General features: G+C 61.7%; 1 long non-coding RNA gene across 1 annotated transcript; it reads left to right on the top strand.

Annotated features, from left to right (window-relative positions):
- Positions 1 to 7: 7 nt before the first annotated feature.
- On the top strand, positions 8 to 8187 carry LOC123465105. The gene is made up of 3 exons (XR_006640178.1): positions 8 to 341; positions 6161 to 6328; positions 7166 to 8187. It is a non-coding gene; the product is annotated as an uncharacterized LOC123465105 (long non-coding RNA).
- The last annotated feature ends 228 nt before the right edge of the window (positions 8188 to 8415 follow it).

The raw sequence follows: 8415 nt of genomic DNA, 5'->3' as shown, positions 1-8415 counted from the left end.
CAGGCCCTGGGCACCAAGGGCCAAGTGCCTCAGGCCCGTGGTTAGCTTTTGATTCCCTGTGTATGGGGTCAGGCTGGCGTGGGGCTCGTGTTCTCCCTTCCGCTCGTCTCCCCACCTCCACCCTGCTCCCGACAACGTCATTGCCAGTTTGCCCCGAGCAGCGGCTGCCAGAGGACAGTCTTGGGCAAGACATTCAATCAAGAGTCAGCTTGAGGACAGTCAGTGCTTCAGGTGTTTTTGAGGCCCTCGTGGGTACAGGATACTCGGCTAGGCTGAGCCAGGAACCTGCCGGAACAGGGCCTGAGGTCAGGGCCTCCGGCAAGTCACAGGGCAGTTCCAGGGTAAGTGGTGAGAGGACGGGGTGTGGTGTGCGTGTGTGTTCAGGGGGCGTGGTGTGCGTGAGTGTTGGTGGGGGGGCGTGGTGTGCGTGTGTGTTGGGGGGGTGTGGTGTGCGTCTGTGTTGGTGGCGGGGGAGCGTGTGTGTTGGTGGCATGGTGTGCGTGTGTGTTGGTGGCGGGGGGGTGTGTGTGTTGGTGGGGGGGGGAGCGTGTGTGTTGGTGGCATGGTGTGCGTGTGTGTTGGTGGCGGGGGGGCGTGTGTGTTGGTGGTGGGGGGGGCGTGTGTGTTGGTGGCGGGGGGGCGTGTGTGTTGGTGGCGGGGGGGCGTGTGTGTTGGGGGCGTGGTGTGCATGTGTGTCGGTGGCGGGGGGCGTGTGTGTCGGTGGCGGGGGGGCGTGTGTGTCGGTGGCGGGGGGCGTGTGTGTCGGTGGCGGGGGACGTGTGTGTCGGTGGCGGGCGGGGCGTGTGTGTCGGTGGCGGGCGGGCGTGTGTGTCGGTGGCGGGGGGGGGGGTGTGTGTTGGTGGCGGGGGGGTGTGTGTGTTGGTGGCGGGGGGGCGTGTGTGTTGGGGGGCGTGGTGTGCATGTGTGTTGGTGGCGGGGGGGTGTGTGTGTTGGTGGCGGGGGGCGTGTGTGTTGGGGGGCGTGTGTGTTGGTGGCGGGGGGGGGCGTGTGTGTTGGTGGCGGGGGGGGCGTGTGTGTCGGTGGCGGGGGGGGGGGGTGTGTGTTGGTGGCGGGGGGGGGCGTGTGTGTTGGTGGCGGGGGGGCGTGTGTGTTGGGGGGCGTGTGTGTTGGTGGCGGGGGGGCGTGTGTGTCGGTGGCGGGGGGGGCGTGTGTGTCGGTGGCGGGGGGGCCGTGTGTGTCGGTGGCGGGCGGGCGTGTGTGTCGGTGGCGGGGGGGGGGCGTGTGTGTCGGTGGCGGGGGGGGCGTGTGTGTCGGTGGCGGGGGGGGGCGTGTGTGTCGGTGGCGGGGGGGGGCGTGTGTGTTGGTGGCGGGGGGGCGTGTGTGTTGGTGGCGGGGGGCGTGTGTGTTGGGGGGCGTGTGTGTCGGTGGCGGGGGGGGCGTGTGTGTCGGTGGCGGGGGGGGCGTGTGTGTCGGTGGCGGGGGGGCCGTGTGTGTCGGTGGCGGGCGGGCGTGTGTGTCGGTGGCGGGGGGAGGCGTGTGTGTCGGTGGCGGGGGGGCGTGTGTGTCGGTGGCGGGGGGGCGTGTGTGTTGGTGGCATGGTGTGCTTGTGTGTTGGTGGCGGGGGGGCGTGTATGTTGGTGGCATGGTGTGCTTGTGTGTTGGTGGCGGGGGGGCGTGTGTGTCGGTGGCGGGGGGGGCGTGTGTGTCGGTGGCGGGGGGGGGCGTGTGTGTTGGTGGCGGGGGGGCGTGTGTGTCGGTGGCGGGGGGGGGGCGTGTGTGTTGGTGGCGGGGGGGCGTGTGTGTCGGTGGCGGGGGGGCGTGTGTGTCGGTGGCGGGGGTGGGGTGCCTGTGCTGTCTCCAGGCTGGGGGAAGCAGGGAAGGCATCCTGGAGGAGGTGACCTACAGAAGGAGACCTGAAGGAGAAGGAGTGTCATCGGGTTTGGTGTGGGAGAGCATGGCGAGGGGAGAGCTCAGAGGGGCGGGCATGGGGGTGGGTAGGGATGCCTTACAGCCCTCTGTCCTCAGCTTCTCGGGAGGCTCCCGAGGGCTTCCTACCGGAGAGAGCGAGTGGGGCTCCGCTGTGTGCAGAGGGCTCGCTCTGGCCCGCTTTGGGGAGAGGGTTTGAGGATCCCAGGCAGACGGGCAGGTGCTGAGCCGCAGCTGCTGTCCTCCAGGTGCGCCCTGGCCCGGCAGGGAGAGCGGGAGCGGGGTGGAAGCCGCAGGCGGGTTCCTTAGATGTTGAGGAGGCAGGCTGGACAAGGTCTGGGGGTGGGGTGAGCAAAGGACAGGGACTCAGCAAGGGGCAGACTTCAGGTCCGAGTAACGCCGGACCAGGTATCAGGAAGGCCTGAAGTCCGCCCTTCAGGTCCCTGCAGCCAGCCTGCACTCCTGGCCGTGGTGCCTCTGAGTGCTGAGCGGCCCACTCCCACTGACCCACCCATCCCTTCTCGGTGTGTGAGCGCTTGGTCTCCTGAGGCTCTGCCCAGTCCCCTCTGCCAGCTTCCCTCTTGGCGGGTCCTGCCCCTGTCTCACTCTGGGCCACGTCCCCCACGTCCTGGTTCCCCAGGGCCCCCTCCCCCGCCTCCTGCTCTGACAAGCCCCCTCCCGCCGCCCCTCGAAGGGCTGCCGCTGCAGCACCAGGTGCCTGGCTTTCCCCCGCGCCCCTCCTGCGTTTCCCTGTGTCCGTGGAGCCCCTCTCCCAGTCTCCTTCACTGCTCACTCAGAGCAGGGGAGCCGGGGGATGAGGCAGGGCCAGAATCCCAGTCTCCTGATCCTCCTCCCAGAGGCTTCCTCGGTCCCTGTCCACGCAGTGCCTGCTGCACCCACTCTGGGGCCTGGCACATCACGTGCTGCTGGACAGATGTGTTATTGGCAGAAAGAGGGGGCTGGGGGCCCCCCACCCACCAACCCAGCCCAGCTGCCCTTCCTGCCGATGAACTCTTTTCCAGTTTCCCCCCGCGGGTCCTCCCCTTCCCCGAACAGGGATTCCTGGGGCACCCTGAGGCCTGGTTTAAAGCAGAGTGAGGATCCCAGGCACCCTCGCCCTTTGTTCCCCAGCCCAGACTGGCGAATTCCATTTCAGCAGGGAAAGCAGGTCCAGCTAAAAGGCTGGGGTCTGGTTGCCTGGCCATGACCTTCCTTCCCCACCACCCTCCCTCATTCCCCTTTCCTTCCTGGCTGGGCTCAGATCCCTGTTTGGGAACCTCACAGCAACACAGGCTGAGCAGAGGGGCCCGTAGAAGGGCAGAGGGGAGGGCCCACCATAGCCCTGAGGGGCAGATTCTAGGGGAACTCAGGGCCTCAGGAGGGTTAGTTCACCTTCCAGTGGTTTCTGTTTTTGTTTTGTTGTTGTAAAGAGCAAGATGCCACACTGACTCCTCATTCACTCATTAATTCAACAACGTTTCTGAGCACCTAGGATGTGATCTGAGACACAGCAGTGAGCAAAAGCACCCATGATGTGGGCCTTTCTGTTGCGCAATCAGAGGCCACTCTATTTCTGTTTCCGGCTGCTGCCAAGTTCTCTCCGTGGTCACTTTCCCGAAGCTTGGCCTCGCCTGCAAGATGCCTGATCCCTGCCTCTTTCCCCAGCCACATCCGGGACCCTGTGACGCTGGGCCTGGTTCCTGTCTCTCCTCCAGGAAATCAACCCTGACCAGCACCTGGCTCTTCTGTGCACCGAATATTCCAGACTAGCTCTTAGTGGCCACCATTTGGAGGCAGAAAGTGCCTGGGCTCATAAGCATGCTCCGGGCTTCCTGGTGGCTCAGATGGTAAAAAGTCTCCCTGCAGTGCAGGAAGCCTGGTTTCAATCCCTGGGTCGTGAAGGTCCTCTGGAGAAGGGAAATACTCCAGTATTCTCGCCTGGAGAATCCCATGGACAGAGGATCCCATGGCAGGCTACGGTCCCTGGGATGGCGAAGAGTCGGACACAACTGAACGACTAACACTGCTGCCATGGGCACACTGCAACCATCTGGGGCCCATCCTCAAGTCAGAGGGGTGGGCTGGTCCCTCCCTGGCTTGTTCCCCCTTCGCCCTCTGCCCACAGCCTCCCCTGACCTTTTCAGGATGCCCCTCCCCCGGCCCTTCCCTGCTGCCTGCCCAGCAGTCTATCCAGCTCCAGGTCTTGTGGATTTCAAGTCCCAGGCTGGTCCCCTCGGCTCCATCTCCATGGCTACCACCCTGCCGTCTCCCGCATGATGGTGCTATAGCTCCTCGTGCTGTCCTCCCAATAGCCATCCTCCCTAGACTAACGATTTAGAACAATTTGGGTCACGTCACTTACCTGCTTAATACTCTTCCGTGACTCCCGGTCCTAAGAAAAAAAGTCCAAATGCCTCCCTGGTGCCCAGCTCCCTGGCCCCAGTTCAACTCTGTGGTCCAGCCACACCTTGCATGGGGCCTTGGCACCAGCTGTTCCTTCTGCCTGGGATGCCCTTCCCTCATCCCTCTGCCTAGTTAACTCCTCTTCACCCTTCAGAGGCCAGCTCAAGCATCACCTCCACCAGGAAGCCCTCCCTGAGGGCTCTGATGTGGGCCCTCTCTGATGTGGGCCCCCAACCAGTACCTTTTGTACTTGCGCGATTATTTGCTCCGGCATGTTCTCCTTCCTCGAGAATGGTGACTTGGCTCATTTTGTTTGACAGTATGTGCCCAGCATGTGGCTCAGCGCCAGTCTCCTGGTGTACATGTTTGATGAATGAGTGAAGGGGTGAGCTCGTTCTGGGTCTCTGGCTCCCCCTTCCAGCCTCTTCCTCTCCCAGCTCTGGCTCTCACAGCTGGGGGTGTGTGCAGCCATGAGCCTTCAGGGATTCCCTCTCCTTTCCCTGGCCTGGGGCGTGGGGTCCTCAGCCTGGTCACTGTGATAGTTTTCCTTAGCAGCTCCCCCTGTGACCCAGTTTCCTTGCTCTGGAGACAACGACCCTTGGTGTTCCAGGACGTGTCATCACCCCTCCCATGGGGTAGACATCACAGTGCCATGGGTCCTGCCAACTCACCCAGTTTCCAGAAAAAGCCCCTCCACCCCCCCCACCCCCGCATGGGCCCCAGCTGGGCATCCCACCCTCTCCTTCCTTCCCTGCCCCTTCTCTGGTGGTGTGGTATCCTCCAGGACAAGTGTGCAGACCGCTTCCTCCACCACGCCCCCGCTGCGTGAGGAGCTCCATTTTACAGGCAGGAGCGTCGAGGCTCAGGGAGGAAGTACCCGCCGTCCTGTGAGCTCCTCCACGGTCTCTTTCTGTCTCCCTCTTTCTCTTCTTGTCAGTTAGGGCCTGGGCTGTCTTAGCTTTTTATTCACTTGCTCATTTTTTTTTTTTCTTTGCTGTGCTATGGGCTTGCAGGGTCTTAGTTCCCCGACCAGGGATTGAACCCGGGCCCTGCAGTGAGAGGGTGGAGTCCTAGCCACTGGACCACAAGGGAATCCCTAGTCTTAGCTCTTTCTGTCTCAGGTTTTCCCTTTTCCCTCACATTCTCTTGCTTCCTTTTCTGTTTCTGCTGATACTTCTTGTTCTCATTCTGCTGTGTTCAGGCCATATGTGAGTTTACATGTGTGTGTGCATGTATCTGTGTGTATGTGTGACTACAAGTGTGTGAACATGCATGTTTATGGGAGCAGGTGTGATCCAGATGTGGGTGTACAAGCAAGTTGAGTAGGGGACAGTCTGGGCTCAACAGGAATGTCCTGATTAGCAGGCCTTTGGGATCGGGTTCTCTGCAGAGGGCAGGGGAATGGATTTTTCCCAGAGACTTGGGCCCCGAGGGACCCCACAGAGGCCCCAGGTGCCCCAAAGGGAACCAGAGAGGAAGGTCCTGGGCACAGCGGCCCTGGGCTTCCTTCGAGGCTGGCGTGTGGCTCTAGCTTACCTGCCCCCCCAGGTCTCCCAGACTCTCCCCGAGCCGCCCAAGCCCTCTGGTATTTGGCTGCCTTGTCCATCAGCTGCCGCCCCCTCCCTAGAAAGCCCAGGAGGGACCACGTGCTGAAAGACGGTGCTCGTCGCCGGCAGCTTCTCACGGTCTTAGGAAGCTGGGCGGCTGGCAACTGCCCCTGAATTGGGCCTGTACTGGCCTGACTGCCTTGCCTCCCACCCTGACCCCACCTGGGAGGGAACGTATAGCCTGGATCCCATCCCGGACTCGGCATCACGGGAGGCCTGGGCTTCCCTGGGATCCCAAACGGCTGATGAGCTATGACCTCCAGGGCTGCAGGGGCCACGACTGACCTTCCTCAGCCTCCAAGGGAACCTGAAACTTTGAGGCGACTGCACCCAGCAGGGCAGGCGCCAAACCCTCTGTCAGTCGGCTGGGCTCCACTGACAAGGTCACCCAGGGATGCCACCCGCCAGTCCCGGGAGGAACGTCAGGGGAGGTGAGAGCGTGGGGTCAGGGGTGGGGGAGTGCTAGGGAGCCCCCAGTGTGGCCACCCCCCAGCAGCAAGCTGTCGGGGGCACCTGCTCTTCACATGCACACATTCCCTCATCTCACCCTCACATCCAGGGTGGGGTTGGGGCCATTATACCCTCGGTCACAGCTGAGAAACAGCGGCCCGGAGAGGCCGCGTGAGTGGTACAGCTGGGGTTTGCACACGGGGCCCGCTCTCAGCCGCTAGCTTATTCATCAATCAGCCCCACGGTCACACCCGCTAAGGCAAGGATACCTCTCCATCAAGGAGAGGCCAGATGCCCGAGTGAGCCCCCACTCCCCCAGGCCAGTCCGGGGCCGGGTCTGGGCTGGGGAGGAGGCAGGAGGGAGGTGTGACTGGGTCCCCATGCGGGGACACAGGCAGGGCATGCGGCACGGGGCTGGTTACTTCCCCAGCTAGCATTTGGCCAGGGCTCAGCAAGGACCGCTTCCCCAGACAGCACTCAGGAGGGTGGATGCTCATGGGCTGTTAATCCAAGAAAGAGCCAGTGTGTGACGAGGACCGAGATTCCAGTTACATGTCAGGACTCTGGGGTCTGACTCCTCTGGGCTTAACTTGCATGAGGTCTCCCCGGAGGCCAACATCAAAGGCCACCAGAGGAAGGCACCTGCCGTGCCCTGAGCCCCGGAGACTCTGCCACTGTTCCTAGAGTGGAGGGCGGCCCTCCTGGAGGGCACAGGCTGCCGCCGGCCATCTGGGCATGAGAGGAGGGGCGTGGGAGGGGCTGCCCTGGAGTAGCCCCCCAGAGGGTGACCCCACCATTTGTGCCTTTAATTTTCACAGCTTCGTTGGTTCTGCTGGTCAGAGCAACGCTTTCCGGACAGAAGTGAAATCTCAGAACATCCGAGCTGGAGGGGCCCTCAGAGGCCACCAGCTATCATCTCTTCATTTTACAGCGGCCACCAGCTATCATCTCTTCATTTTACAGCGGAGGAGAGACAAAGCAAGGCTGCAAAGAGATGAAAGGTCTTGCCCAGAGTCACATAACGGTCAGTGGAAGAGCCAGACTTGAACCTGCGGCCTGTGCTGCAGGGGATGGAGGGCTGGTGAGGAGCATGGATGGTGAGGTGCACACACCTGGGTTCCAGTCTCAGCTCTGCCATTTCCTGGTGATGTGACCTGGGACAAGCATCTCAAGCTCACCAAGCCTCAGTTTTTGCATCTGTGAAGTGGGCATAATTTTCTTAGGGCTATTGTGATGTTTTGATGACGTTGTACAAATAAAAAACGTTTAGCACAGTGTTTGACACAAGGTACCCCAGATGTTGGCTGTTATTATTATAAATTCCAGTAAGGCCTTACATGAATGGGCCTCTGTCGGGGAGGGGAACCACAGTGACCACATTTTCCAACTCTGAGTTCAGCTTCTTGCCCTGAAATGGTTATATGGAGACAGCAGCCCAGAATATTTGAATTTGAGCCTGTCCCCCAATGCAGGACACGTGGGTACCACTGGGGCATGTGTGAAGTGCTGGGGAGCGTAAGAAGGGCGAGGTTAATCAGCTTGCCATGGGGTGAGCTTCAAGGCATCCAAGCTGAACCCTTAAGGACACATAGGAGTCCTGGGCAGAAAAGAGAATGGAGGGAACAGCAAGGTGAAGAGCATCCATAGAAGTCCAGAGAGTGTGGAGAGCATGGAGTTCCCAGAAACCTTCAGAGTGGCTGGAGTGGCTTGGGTGGGGGGACAGTGGAGACAGGACCCCTCATCTCTCCCCCCACTTTGAGAGGTGCTGCATTTTGACTCTGAAGCTAAGACCACAGTTCCAGGCAAGGGCCACCCTTCAGAGCTAACATAATTTTTCTGCCATTTCACAGGTGAGGAACAGGAGACCCGCAGAGGGGGTGGCCTCCTGGGGACACCAGCTGCGCGGGTAGAAGCAGGTAATGGCCCCCTCTCAGGCCAGCTGTGGGTGGTGGGAGCAGGGGAGGACTGACTTGGGGAACCGGGGCTCCCGGGTGATGGACTGGTGCTGGCAGGAAGGGCCGGCCTGGGCCTGTAAGAGTGATGGGCAGGGGTGACAGCCAGGGGCAGC

This window comes from Bubalus bubalis, chromosome 2 (assembly GCF_019923935.1).
Source record: "Bubalus bubalis isolate 160015118507 breed Murrah chromosome 2, NDDB_SH_1, whole genome shotgun sequence".
NCBI classification, from domain to species: domain Eukaryota; kingdom Metazoa; phylum Chordata; class Mammalia; order Artiodactyla; family Bovidae; genus Bubalus; species Bubalus bubalis.
This window is presented reverse-complemented; position numbering and strand designations above follow the sequence as displayed.